Source organism: Jaculus jaculus, chromosome 1 (genome assembly GCF_020740685.1).
Source record: "Jaculus jaculus isolate mJacJac1 chromosome 1, mJacJac1.mat.Y.cur, whole genome shotgun sequence".
Taxonomy (NCBI): Eukaryota; Metazoa; Chordata; class Mammalia; order Rodentia; family Dipodidae; genus Jaculus; species Jaculus jaculus.
In genome coordinates, this window is record NC_059102.1 from 318,708,137 (window position 1) to 318,722,559 (window position 14,423).

The following is a 14,423-nucleotide window of genomic DNA, read 5'->3' on the forward strand; positions in this document are numbered from 1 at the left end:
TTACTCGGCCTTCCTGCTAGATCTATGCCATGTTCAGTTCTAAGAAGTCTACTGGCATGCTGTAAATCCTTGTATCTTGTGTCAACCTACACATCCCAATCTCAGCACATTGGAAAATATTTACCCATGGAGACTATGTGCCTCTGAACAATCAGGATATTAGCTCAGTGCCCTGCCTATAATAGATATTGAATATCTGTTTTAAAATGGTCAAGAGATGAAATGGACTACTGCAACACTTTTTAGATAGATAAATGTCTCTGATTCATGTATTAAATATTTTTCCATAGGGGTTGGTAAGAAGGATTAATGTTAAAATGTTTGCTATGCAAGCCTAAGGACCTGAGATTGCATCTACAACACTAACAGTCAGAGACACATGAGAATTCCACAGCTGGGGAGGCAGAGACAGGAGCACCCCTGAGGCTTTTTGATTAGCTAGTGTAACAGAATCAGTGGTCTCTTGGTTCAGTGAGTAACCCTGTCTCAAAGAATAAGGGAAAGAGCTATCAAGGAAGACCCCTGACCTTGACCTCTGCCCTCCACAGATACATGCACACATGTGGGCCTATACAATACTAACATGCATACACACATGCACACAAACACATGCAAAAATAGTGTCTGCTATGTCTGGGTAAATTCTCCCTTGATTCACTCCATATCTCACTGCAATCTGACTTCTACCTGCAAACTGTTCTTGCCAAAGCCAGTCATGAACTCTAAATGACACTTATCATGCCAGTTTATCATACCTCCAGGAACATGTGTCATAGGTGACTACTCCCTGTCTCCCTTGACCTGTATGACACAGTTTCCCAGTTTCTTTCCTCCACTCAGGATGTAATACTTCCTGTGCGTTTTAGATGCCTGGTCCCCATTCATATCTCTAGCATTTGTACATCCAAGAGTCTGCCAAAGACCATACCTTCTCCCCTTTCACTATACCCTAAAGACCTTGTGTCCCTCCGGGGATTTGCTCTACCACCAATACAATAGGCATTTCCAAATCCATACTTTTAGTAGAGATCTTTCTCAAGAACTGGGATCATAACGCAAAGCGATACTTCACTTTGACAGCATTTCAAAATGGACGCTATGCATGTGAAAAATGGATGAGCTGGATCTGAAGTATCCAAATGAGGAAGGTGTGCACCTCGAGGATGGAGCTAATATCTGAGGTACCTAATCTGGTACCCCTATCCCAAAAGTGGCTTCCTGACTGCTCCACACTCTCTTGTCACAGGCTCTCTCACAGGCTTAATTAGACCACAATGCTAGAAGTATGTTATTCTTCATGAAATGAGTGATGCGTGAACTGCATGTTTGTTTGTATGAAGGATAGGTCAAGATGCAGTCAGTCCATTAACCCATACTTTGATGCTTCCCTTACAGACCAGCCGCAGTGGACCACGTCTCCTGTTTCACAAAGCACTTTGCTCACCTGTCTCAATCTTACAGCTGAATGGTCCTGCTGGACCCCAAACTGCTGCCTCTTCCAATTCTTTTTCTCAGTGAATGGGTCCACCACATTCACTCAATGATCCCAGCCAGAAATCTGACAATAGTTTTAACTCTGGCCCCCATTCTCATTGAATCTCACACGTTATCAATTACACAGCTCCATCAATATCATCACCTAAATCACTCTCAAATGCATCTATTTATCACCATCTTCTTTAACACTTCCCAAATCTTGGCCTCCACACTCCTCTCTCTGTAAGGTTACTACAATGAGCTATCCTCAGTCTTGCTTTTCTCTTCCATTCTCTACACCTCATCTGAGTGCCTCTTATGAAATGGAAATTGGTATTTTAATTACAGTGTAATTATGGTAAAATAAGAGTTGTGTACAAACTATATAACAAGTGGTGAGAGTTTAGGCACCAACTTTTCAGAACAAATTTCAAACAATATACAGTGAAAAACATCAATTATTCCTACGGACTGATAACTGGAGCATAGCACAACTGTCGTCTTAATTTCCTACCAACATTTACTGAAGTCTAATTCAACAAATACTTATTGACAAACTCTTGGAATAGAATAATGAATGAGGAGTCACATTCTCTTTCCCTTTAAAAGCTCTCTTTACATGAGTGAAAAACAAACATTCAAATGAGTCAGTTACATAAATGGGTTTTTGAGCTCTGTGTTAGCCAACAGGCAGCCTACACCACGCAGCAGGGCAGTAAGGACCTAAAGGAAAAAAACATGATACTGATGTAGTTGGTAAATGAAAGCAAACAAACACCACTGAACAAGTTCAATGTTTTATGGACTTCTTTAACCTTGTACTGTTAGTCTATTTTATTTTGTTCTGATAGATGGGTGACGCAATTGTTTTGTGCCCTCAATGAAAGGGATCTCTGGAGTCTAAACCTGTTCCCAGCAAGTGCTAAGATAGTGCCACGGATCAGATGCTCCGGGAGGACAATTAACTTAGCAGGCTGGTTTAGGAGACTTAGCGGGAAGGCATTCCAGAGGAGTGATGCCTGAGCTAAGCCATTAGGCAAAGGTTTGGGGAGCTGTAGTAGGTCAACCATCCTTTTGGGAGAATCCATTCTCACGCTTGGCTGAGATCACGTGGTACTTTGCTGATGACCTAGAATTATCTCTCCATTATCACCAAGGTGTTGCCATGTTGAATCTTCTGTGCATGACGCTGAGTGTGAATCACTATAGCATCTTGAGGTATATCAGGCCCCAAGTCCCAGGACCGCTTACGTCTCAGCATGCAGCGTCCACAGCCCACCGGCTCCATCCCTGGAAGGCTAGTTTGTTGACAGATCTTATTTTGCTCTGTTAATGATCCCCTGCGCTTCTGTTGGTCACTAAATAAGCATCAGCTGGTGCCATCATCATTACGAACTTTATTTCAAAGACTCCTTCTGGCCAGGTATGGAGGTTGAAGAAGAAGGATTGCCGTGAGTTCAAGGGCAGTCTGGGCTATACGGCAAATTCTATAAAGCATGTGCCACAGTTTGAGATCCTGTCTCAAGAAATGGCAAAAAAAGGTGCTAAGAAGATGGCTCAGCAGGTAAGAGTAATTACTGCAAACATGAAGGCCTAAGAGGGCCCATGACTACCAGAGTTCAATTCCCCAGGACCCATGTACAGAGCTGGGCATGACCATACATACTCAAGTCCTGAGAGGAGCAGAGATCAGAGAATCAATTTGGCTTGCAAAAACCAGAGCTCTGCACTTAGAGAGAGACTATCTCAAGGAAACACAAAGATGAGTGATACAGGAAGGCTATTTGACCTCTGCCTCCACACATGCTTACACAGGTATGTGCGTCTGTAGAAACATGTGCCTACACCATGTACACACACACACACACACACACACACACACACACACCCTACCACCATCTATACTACACTATCAAAGAGAGAGAGAGAGAGAGAGAGAAAGAGAGAGAGAGAGAGAAAGGAAGGAAAGAAAGAGAAAAAGCATCTTCTATGGTAAGTCTTTCCTAATGGGTAGCAGCACACATAGAGCTTCTTCTTCATGTGCAGTGAACAATGAATGTTCTTAAACGGAATGTGCAGAGGTAGATCTGGTGAAAGTAGATTTCTGGAAAATCATAACCAAGGTCATTTAACAATGATGGCAAACTGCATGCAATCTCTCTTTGTTTACTATTGCCTTAGCACCTCAAATTCTTGGCAGGCAGACACCATGCACGAGTTTCAAAATGTCACTGCGTCTTCAACGCAGCCTTCCCTTAGCCTTGTTTCCTCACAACTCCTCATCAGCAGCACGTGAAACTTTGACCACAGCGAGTATGGTAAGAAAGCTCCAAATTACTTAAATTTCCTGATGGAATTTAATAGTTTAGAAGAACCAGAGCATTTCATGTGGGAGCAATATCAAAATAGATGACCTAAAACTAAAGTTGTTTCCCCAGAATTGGCACTTTCTGAATTGTCTCTCGGGGGTGCTAGTATCATCAGCTTTCTGAAGAGAAAAATCAATAAACACAACCCACATTTTCCTCAGAGCTCTTTGCTCCCCTTTAAATGCTGTTTTCCTATGAGGGTTTCCATTGCATTACATAGTTTCTGGTATAAACACAATCCAAAAGCTTCTTTGAAGGGTGAGGACCTGGCTCAGTGGGTGAAGTCCTTGTTCTACAATGATCAGGACCCAAGTTCAGAACCGCGGCACCGACATGAAGTGCAGGGCACAGGGGTGGGCACCATGCCATCGCAGTGCTGGACAGGCAGAGCCAGCTGGACACTTAGGGCTCAATGGCCAGTTAATACAACCAAAACAGCGAGCTCCAGACTTCAGCATGAGACCCTGTCTCCAAGGATAAGGTGAGAAGAACTTAAGCAAGTCATCAACCTGTGGCCTCCACATGCACATGTGCAAAATGCATCTGCAGACTCCCACACATTCCCACACATACAAACATAGACGTAAAGGCATACCCCCCCACACACACACACGATTCTTTGATGAAATAACTTTGGTGAATACTGTATAATGCAGTCCTGGTATGAAGACAGAGAAAGACAACAGGATACAAAAATATAAAAAATTATAAAATATTTGGCTGAACAGTCTAGTTTCTCTTGGTGAAGCTTCAGTTCACAAGTGTTTTTCAGTATGGAAGTGGTTCCCCTACAATATAAACACCACTCCGACACAGCGCTGGATTGGAAAAGGCTATTCTATCCCCTTCCTCGAGTTCACACAGGAGTGTCCTTTGGTCTGGGGTATTTGTTTCCATCTTACAGGTAATTGAAACTGTGAACATTTCCTTGATGTTTGCTGACTTTGGTTGTCCAAGATAGACAATCCATCAACACTATCCCTTTCTTTGCATTAATCTAATGTGGATTATCCCAGCTGCTATCCCTGTAATAACTACTGCAGAGATGCATAGGAAGCAAAAGTAAAAAATATAAACTCTAAGAAATGAGACCATCAGCCCCAAACTGCAGTGCCGCCCACCTTCCTCTACAGGACGGATGGCGACTACAAGGTGGGGCATCCCTCACCACACACGTCCCCTGATTTCCCCCCTGCACATGGCAGTGGTCTCCTATTTGGCTTGGATTAAAGTCGACCAACTGGCAGGAGAAGGGCAGGTTTTCACACCGAGCATCAGACAGAATTCCAGTCTCTCAGCATGCAAGTCCCAGAAGGCAGGTGAGAAAGCGAACGGGCCTCAAAGCTGCTATTTTAAACACAGAACTGTTCTCTTTAAAGGCGCAGTGCATATTTCTCTCAGACCCATTTGAACCTTTCTGTTTTCACCTGTCTATCTTTTTCCTTCCATCTATCTTCTACTTCCAAGGTGCTGCCTTGTTGTCACAGGGGGCTACAGAATCCACAGGAAAGCCATGTGATTGCCAGGTACAGTTGTGTACGTGAGCAGACAACCTCTGGGGTCCCGTGGTGTTCTCTTTCGCGTGGTGGGGACAACAGTAGCAACCAATGACGACGAGTTGTTCAGACTGACACACAGATAAAAGTCCGGCAGAGGAGCGAGCTCTCAGTGGGCACTGCCCAGGTCGTAGTCCTCAACCTCTCAAATTTTGCCAACTTTCAGAGGGGAGTGATATAAGAACTATTCACATTTCTTTTTCTTTTTAAAAAATATTTTTTTTTTATTGAGCTGGAGAGATGGCTTAGTGGTTAAGCGCTTGCCTACGAAGCCTAAGGACCCCGGTTCGAGGCTCGATTCCCCAGGACCCATGTTAGCCAGATGCACGAGGGGGCGCGCATGTCTGGAGTTCATTTGCAGTGGCTGGAGGCCCTGGTGCGCCCCTTCTCTCTCTCTCTCTGCTGCTTTCTCTGTTTGTCACTCTCAAATAAATAAATAAAAAGTAACAAAGATATTTATATATATATTTGAAAGAGAAAAAGAGGGAAATTGAGAGAATGGGTGTTCCAGGGCCACTGCAAATGAACTCCAGACACGTGTGCCCCCTTGTGCATCTGGCTTATGTGAATCCTGGGGAATTGAACCTGGGTCCTGTGGCTTTGCAAGCAAGCACCTTAAGTGCTATGCCATCCCTTCAGCCCTATTTGTTCATGTTTCTAAAATGCTCCTCTTGTTGTATGCCACAAAATACTGAATTTTCATTCAGATATGGTGTTAGGGTCAAGTTTAATTGTTGGGTGAAAACACTATGTTTTGGTTTTATAACAATGAGATTTTATTAATCCATTTATCTCCTTTTAGCTTGTTGCAAGTTTGAAAAGGATAATTCTCAGTAACCAAAAGTGACTATTATTTACTCTAGATTATAGTTTTTAAATCATCTTATTTATTTATTTATTTATTTAATCAGTCATTTTTGGCCATTCAACAAATTTATTGTGAGGGTACACTATCAAGAGACAAGCTAGGTTGAGGTAAATAAACTTCGTTTACTAGCTGAGTCATACTGAATTACCTAATTATTAGCTTCAAACCTATGAAACATCAAATTAAGCTCATAATAGTATCTCATAGAATTGCTGGGATTAAATTTAAAAAAAAATAGAACAATAGCTGGTATTTGGCATGACTTCAACAATGCTAGTCAGTGTTTACCAGAGAGACTCATTACTTCAGTTATATAGTAAAAGGGCTCGTTAAAGGAGCGATCATGGCATGTGAGCAACCTAAACAGCAAAGTGCACTAGAAGTGTGAAACGTAGCTTGTAAATGAATAGGAAAGTTGAGAAATTCCCATTTACTCATCACTTGCAAGAAAACTCAATTTCCACTTTTCTGTGATTTTTGTTTTGCATCACTTAAGTCTTCTTTTCCATTGCTTGCGAATGGAATGTCCCCCGGCTGCATTCTGCGGGTGAAGGGGCCTGGAGGAATGCACATGCATTGCCAGGTGCTGGCTGAGGACCCCTGGAGCATCCTACTGTGGTCACTACTCACGGGCAACATGCTGAGGGCCAGGAGATGCTTCCAGCTCCTTTGGCTGGATCTCTGCTGCACCCTGAAGGAAGACACAAGCAGGACTCTACAGTGGTCAGCTGAAAAGCCCACCTCTCTTTCCTTCTCGCTATCCATACTCTAGGTTGACATGTTCAGTATAAAACAATAGAATCCTGATTTGATAGTTAGCATCGAGCAGCCCTGTTCTCTCCATGATTCACTCTTAGGTATCTGTCTTTTTCCTAGGGATCTTCATTAGATTTCATTAGATCAACTCAACACAACACAACTGTCGGCTTGTTCTTCTCTTGCTCCACAAACCAAGGTTACCACCATATCTAAGGCTCATGCAAAGGCGCTTGCCAGGGCTTTTAAGTTAAGGCACTCAACTGGTTTAGGTACAGAAACTACAAAAGTAAACTCTATGTGAATGTATTATGGAGAAGTTCACAAAGAGATACAGAGAGAATAACCTCCCACCTGCTTAGTTTGATGTGGGAGGAAAAAGGATGAAATCGTTGGACAAGTTTGGTTTTTTGGGAGCCAGCAAGGCCAGTGAAACCAATAATAAACTATTTTGTTGTGGAGGGAGAAAGGAAATATTTCCGTCCTGGGATAAAATACAGTGTCCTACTTTGCATAGCTTAGCATCAGGAAGTTTGAATCTTTCTAAAGGGCTTAACTGCTAATTAGCTGTGTGTCTTGCCAGTTGTGTGTGATTAAACCTTAATGCTCCCATTTCTGATGAAAAGCCACAAGGATTGGGTGAAGCCTAAAGAACTGTCTTGGCTTGGTGTTGGGGCTTCACTTTGCCATGCCCTCCTTTCCATGTGTTGTAATGTGGACAGTATGGCAGGAAGAACAGAGCATTATCTCTCTGCCCACCAGCCTGCAGACCCTTGAAGTTAAGGACAGTGCCTGACTGAACTCTGTTCTACCGTCCTAGCTTGACAAGTAGAAAGTACTGAGTTAGTGTCTGCCAGTGAGGGCAGTGTGAAGACCACTGAGAACTGCCACTCCTATGCTTTGAATTTCCATATACCTTTTTAGAGAAAATTCCTGAGAAAACAGAATTTGGGGTCCAGAGGGTTTCAGGTAGCCTTGTTAGACAAGTAGGGTGACTGAGTACCTGAAAGTAAAGGTAGAAATGTGTGCCTTCCCAATATGCACTTGCTAGACATCAATGGATGATCTGACTTCTTATCTCTTTCCTAAGAGAGTTCCCTAGATCTGAGCCCCTCCCTGGGAAGGTCCCTTTTTTTTGCTTTCTTTCTTTCTTTCTTTCTTTTTTTTTTTAAGAATGTAATTATTATGCATCTCAGTTTGGTTTGCACAAGTCTTTGGTTCACTGCAAACTTGAAGCCAGGCTTTGGGGTTCAAGAACTTTCCTGAACTCCTATTACCATTTCAGGGTGAGAATGGCATTCACTGAAGAGTCCTTTAATCTAGCATGTGCAAAGCCCAGGGTTCACTCTCTGCATCACAAAAACAAAGCAATAAAAATCCCCAGCACCAAGTTATACATGCGGCCTTTTCTAATAAGGATAGATTAATGCAAGGATAATTATAACCAGAAAATAAGAATCTATGTTTCCAACTAGTTTCTGACCTAAGTGTGAATATATAGAGAGCCAATCAATCCCATCAACAGTGGCCAAGAGCAGGACTCAAGAGCTTAGTCTAAGAGAATACAGTCATGAACGCAAAGCTCTACATTTAAATTATAATTCTAATTATGAGTAATAGCACAGAAACTGTCTCTTGAGAGGCCCATGCCCGCACTTGGGTAAGTACAACCTTTTTTCTCAGTGTCTCTCTCTTCCCAAATGCCCATGCTTAAAATCTATATTAAAACTCCAACTCTGCTTCAAACAAACAAAAGCAAAGATAGAGAATGGCGCAGACAGCCAGTCACTCCTGAGTCTTTCGTGACTGACCATAGCACCCCAGCAGCCAGCAGTGGACAAAGAGCTAAAGCATTCATAACACTGAGCTGCCTTAACCGAGTGGAGCAACATTTTTTTGCCAGAAAAAGTAAAGTGTATCCTTCATTTTGGGTCTATTCACAAATTATAGGTACCAGTTAAACACTATTTGCAAATAAAATAATCAATTATCTAAGATTCACATTGTAAGAAATAACCAAAGCTGAGGACATCTCCACATTGTCGATTGGCTTTCTGCATTTCTGTCCTATGCCAGGTAGTGACCAGAGCACAGACTTGAGCATTTACTGATGGCCAGCAACTAGAATAATATGCTTTTCCATATAGACTTATGTAATATTTAAATTAGCCACTATTTTCACTTTTACAGAGGAGGATAATAGAACTGGGTAAACTTTGGAAGGTCCCCACGTCCCCACGTGGAAGAGAAGAGTTCACTCCAGGGGCTGTGCCCACTGGTCTGCACTTGCGATCACTCCCGGTATTATTTCTCCTCCGGGAGTGTTAGAAATGGAACATGGAGGACTTGAAAGCCATGGGAACTGGGGGAAAGATATTTATAATACAGAAATCACATTATAAAGCAGATGACCCCCATCCCCAAACTTGGTTAATTTCACATTCATTGCATTTTCCAACTAGTCCTGTACTCTTGTGTATATAGATAAGAATTCCGATTCAACTGGCCATGGTGGCACACACCTTTAATCCCAGCACTCGGGAGGCAGAGGTTGATGGATCACTGTGATTTTGAGGCCACCCTGAGACTACATAGTGAATTCCAGGTCAGCCTGGACTAGAATGAGACCCTATCTCAAAAAAAAAAGCAAACACACAAACAAATAAAAAGAATTCTGATATTGAACTTCTGCAGTGGTGTAGTGATAAGCGTGCCTAATTTAAAAGCATTGCCATGCTGGGGTTGTAGCTCAGTATTAATGTGCTTGCCTAGTCTCTATGATGCACTGGGGCTGGGTTCAATCCGAGGGATGGGGAGGATTACCACCTAGTGTAGATGCCTTGACATTACAGAGATACTTTAATACCTCAGATCAGTGAAGGGTAACAAGATGAAATTTGCAAACATATCTTGGCAAATCTTCCCTATCAATCCATAAGAGGAATAAAGCATCCCATGAATGATGATCCTAAGGAAGGCAGTAAGCCATACAATGGTTCACCTCTTGGGAGAAGAAACTGAGTATCACCTGCCCACATATTCTTGAAATTGTTCCTATATAAGTTTCTGTGCTACTAAAATTGCAAAGCATCCATGAAGGCATACTTGAAAATGATGTTGAAGGATGTATTAAAATGTAGGAAAAGAGACTTCATTTCAAAATATCAGAAAGCAAAGGAAGGGGAGGAGTGTCTTCTAGGTACAAAGCAGCTTTTGCATTCATGGCCTCACAGTGGCTGATGCCACCTATAATACCTGTATAACATGAGGGCAAAAAAATGATGGCAGGATGGAGAGATGGCTTAGTGGATAAGCACTTGCCTGTGAAGCCCAAGGACCCTGGTTCAAGGCTCGATTCCCCAGGACCCAAGTTAGCCAGATGCACAAAGGGGCATATACATCTGGAGTTCATTTGCAGTGGCAGAAGGCCCTGGCATGCCCATTCTCTCTCTCCCTCTCTCTGTCTCCCTCTTTTTCTCTCTGTCTGTCACTCTCACATAAATAAAAATAAATAAATAAAATTTAAAAAAATATGATGACATCAAAATAAAAGAGGAGCTGGTTGGAAAGAAGAGACTCAGTGGAGGGAAGACTGAAAGGGGAGAACAAACAAGGGCAGTGGGAGGGACTGTGATCAGGGCACACTGTGTATATGTATGTATAACATCTTTATTAAAACTTCAGAAAAGCATACTATTCAAAAGTGCTGGTTAGATCTAGGAAGATAGCTCAGTTGGTACAGTGCTTGCTGTTCAAATATAACATTCCAAACACAATTCCCAGAACCCATGTATAAAAGTTGGGCATGGTGGTAAACCTGTGTTATCCCAGCACTGTGGGGCTCACTGGCCAGCCAATACAGACTACTTGGTAAGTTTCAGGCCAATTAGAGACCCTCTCTCAAAGAAAGGTGGATAGTGCCCGAGAGGAACAATATCTAATAGGTAACCCTCTAGCATGCAAAAGCAAACACTTGCACGCACACTCACATGTGCTTGTACTCCCCACACATATTCATGCATGCACACACACACACACACACACACACACACACACACACACACACAAATATACACATAAACACATATGCACCAATACAACTGTGGTTAGAAAAATGATTCCAGACTGTGTCATTAAAACAGGACTCAGTGATGGGGAAATTCACTATGTGTAATGCATTATAGTTTGGTCAGCCATTGCTTACAGCAGTGTTAGGAGACTGTATTTCCCACAAGTTGCTGGTGAGAACATTGAGAACTTTGTCCAAGGGCACCCAAGTCAGTTATATTTCAGAGGCTCAGATGACCAAGCCTGTGCCTAGGTTTGACGCAGAGCCATTCACAAGACTGTGGTCATCCTAGGAACAGAGAGACCATGTGCACACTGGAGGGTATGGGAGGGGAGATGATACTAACAGTAAACCTGATAGAAGGTTCACATGGGGCAGCTGAGCTGGCCAATTTTATCAAAGACAAATTGATCAGTCTCTTGTTGACAGCCAGCAATCCAAATAAACCTGTGGAACTCTCCACACCTGGGGAGAAATTTTAAAATAACAAAAACACAAAAACAGCTCAGCCAAGAAATCATTAGAGTAGACCAGACAAAATCTAGTCATTTTTGACTTGTCACTTTGAGACAGGGAATCAGAGGTTTTCTAAGGCCAGTCAAGCAGTTGTTTCCTGGACTTACTGCAAAACTGCTTTCTATGTTCAGATCACTTAAAGTGACCTCACCAGGTGCTTCACAGAGCTGGGAAAAAAAATTTCATTTCCACGTGGTCATCGAGGGCTTTGGTTAGGGCTGGTCTGAGCTGAATGAGGGTGGGCGGTTGCCCTGTGGGACGTGTTACCCCGCCTGTGGGCAGAAAAGCAAACCCAGAGGGCAGCAGGGCTGGGCTGTGGATGGCAGGGTTCCCATGAGGCATGAAGCTCGACAAGCTGCTTGAAAATGTCATGGCAGCCACTAAAAAGGCCATGTCTGGACTGCTCTCTATCAAGGAGGCGTCCCAGTTTGGGAGAGAAGATATGAGGGAAATCACCCAAAGCAAGTCGCTTAGAAGTGACAGTGACATTCTCAGAAAGTCTTGCAAGAGGACTGGCTTCTCAAAACAGATAGATATTATGGATCTGAATTGAATGAGCTGGATAGTTCTTCTGATACTAGTAAGCATGAATTCTCTATCTGGGTGGCAGGTGATATTTGCTATAAAAACCTACCATACATGACCACTCTCGATTTCTATCCCATTTCCATTGGACTTTCACCTTCCTCTACAGCTGGGGAACATACTCTGCATTTAAGGCTTCCTCTCCCTTCCTAAGTCACACTAATGACATCTTGAGCAACAGGATATTTTCCAAGGCCAACATGCAAAAAAAATAAATAAAGTTCACTTACCCTTTCATAGCATTAATTTAGTAAACATTTTGGCATTTCTTTTAGAAAGTGATCATGACTTGTCTGAATTTCTTAAGGAAACTACAGAATCCAATTTAATTTGCAAGTCCTTATGTTTCTGTTTTCTACCTTAAAGAACAGGTGTGAGAGACGGGCGTGATGATGCACGCATTTAATCCCAGCACTCGGGAGGCAGAGGTAGGAGGATCACCGTGAGTTTGAGGCCACCCTGAGAGTACATAGTGAATTACAGGTCAGCCTGGGCTAGAGTGAGACCCTACCTCAAAAACAAACAAACAAACAAAAAAAGAACGTGTGTGAGGCTAAAGATAATTACAACTATGTAAAAATGTGTCTCATCTGTGTTCAAATTTTATTTACATATTTATTAGCAGTAAATTTTGTCAGGAAATTTTTATCCTGTGATCTTTAGTTGATTTGCTATAAAACCAGGACACAATCAGCTCTACTTTTCAAAGTCTTAAATAAAACACAGTAAAATCTTTGTTAATTCTAAGGTGTCAAGTTAATTTTAAGGCATAATTTTCCTATGAGTATTGAATTTCAAATATGTAGCAAATCATGCTGTTATTCAAATTTCTATGCCTGCTCAATTCTCTTAGGATGAAATTCACTACCAGAAAGTTGCAAAAAGCAATTACTAAAAAGTCAAACCAGGCTAGAGAGATAGCTTGTGGTTAAGGCACTTGTCTGCAAAGCCAAAGAACGCAGGTTCAATTCCCCACGACCCATGTAAGCAAGATGCACAAGGTGGCACATGCATCTGGGGTTTGTTTGCAGTGGCTGGAGGCCCTGGTGCACCCATTCTCATCTCTCTCTCTCCCTCTCTCTCTCTTTTTATGCTTCTTTCTCTCTCAAATAAATAAAATAAATTTTAAAAGATTCAAACCAAGAGTCCTAAGATAAATATTCAAGGCTGAATCCTAACTCTCACCTTCTAATGTGGACTGTCACACTGCAAATCACTCCATTCACTGATGACTGCATGGTCCTCCCCACTGAAGACAACAGGAAAGGGAGCAAAGGAGAGAATAAAGGGGATAACGTGGAGACAGGGCAGGAAATAAAGGAAGGAGGGAAGGAGGAAACACCTTTGTTTTGAAGACAAGATTATGTGATACTTTTTACTGTTTTCTTTTGATTCAAGAAAAAAAAAATTATCAAATGTACTAGTGTAAAAGTTGGAACTATTAGTATAAGAAATACATAGAAGTAGAAATCAGCATTTATGAAATCTTTCATTACAGATCTACAATCCAGTAATCTAACTGATGAATGTTTTGAAAGACATTGATAATGACATGGCATATCTGAAGAATAAAGCTAGGTGTATGAAAAATTGAAACTTTCATTGGATTAGCACAGTGCTAGATATTTCCAGAAGATCTTGAGAAGTGATTAGTGAAGGAGTCAGCTCAGAGTAAATGCCCTGTGGCCTTGAATGGTTTATTTTTTAAAAACATATTTTAAAAAATATTTTTATTTTTATTTATTTATTTGAGAGAGGTACAGAGAGAGAGAGAGAGAATGGGTATGCCAGGGCTTCCAGCCACTGCAAATGAACTCCAGATGCATGTGCCATGTTGTATATTTGGCTTATGTGGGGTCCTGGGGAATCGAACCTGGGTCCTTTGGCTTTGCATGCAAGCACTTTAACCAATAAGCCATCTCTCCAGCCCTAAAATATTTTTTTATCTATTGGCAAGCAGAGAGAGAGCAAGAGAGAGAATGAGAGACAGGAATGAGTGTTCTAGGGCTTCTTGCCACTACAAAAAAAAAAAAAAAAAAACCTCCAGATGCATATATCACTTTATGCATCTGACTTTATGTGGGTGGTGGGGAATTGAATCCATAATGCCAGGCTTTGCAAGCAAGCTCCTTTAACCACCATCTCTCCAGCCCTTGAATGCTTTAAATAGGCCATGTTACCCTAGTCAAATAGTGTCTGAACTGTGTCTGGTCTGGACGCTCTGTGCT

General features: G+C 42.0%; 1 protein-coding gene across 6 annotated transcripts in view; it reads right to left on the reverse strand.

Moving 5' to 3' along the window:
* Window positions 1-14,423, reverse strand: part of Rgs7 (regulator of G protein signaling 7) — a 462,943-nt gene that overhangs the window by 180,371 nt on the left and 268,149 nt on the right. The gene's annotated exons all lie outside the window — the stretch shown is intronic.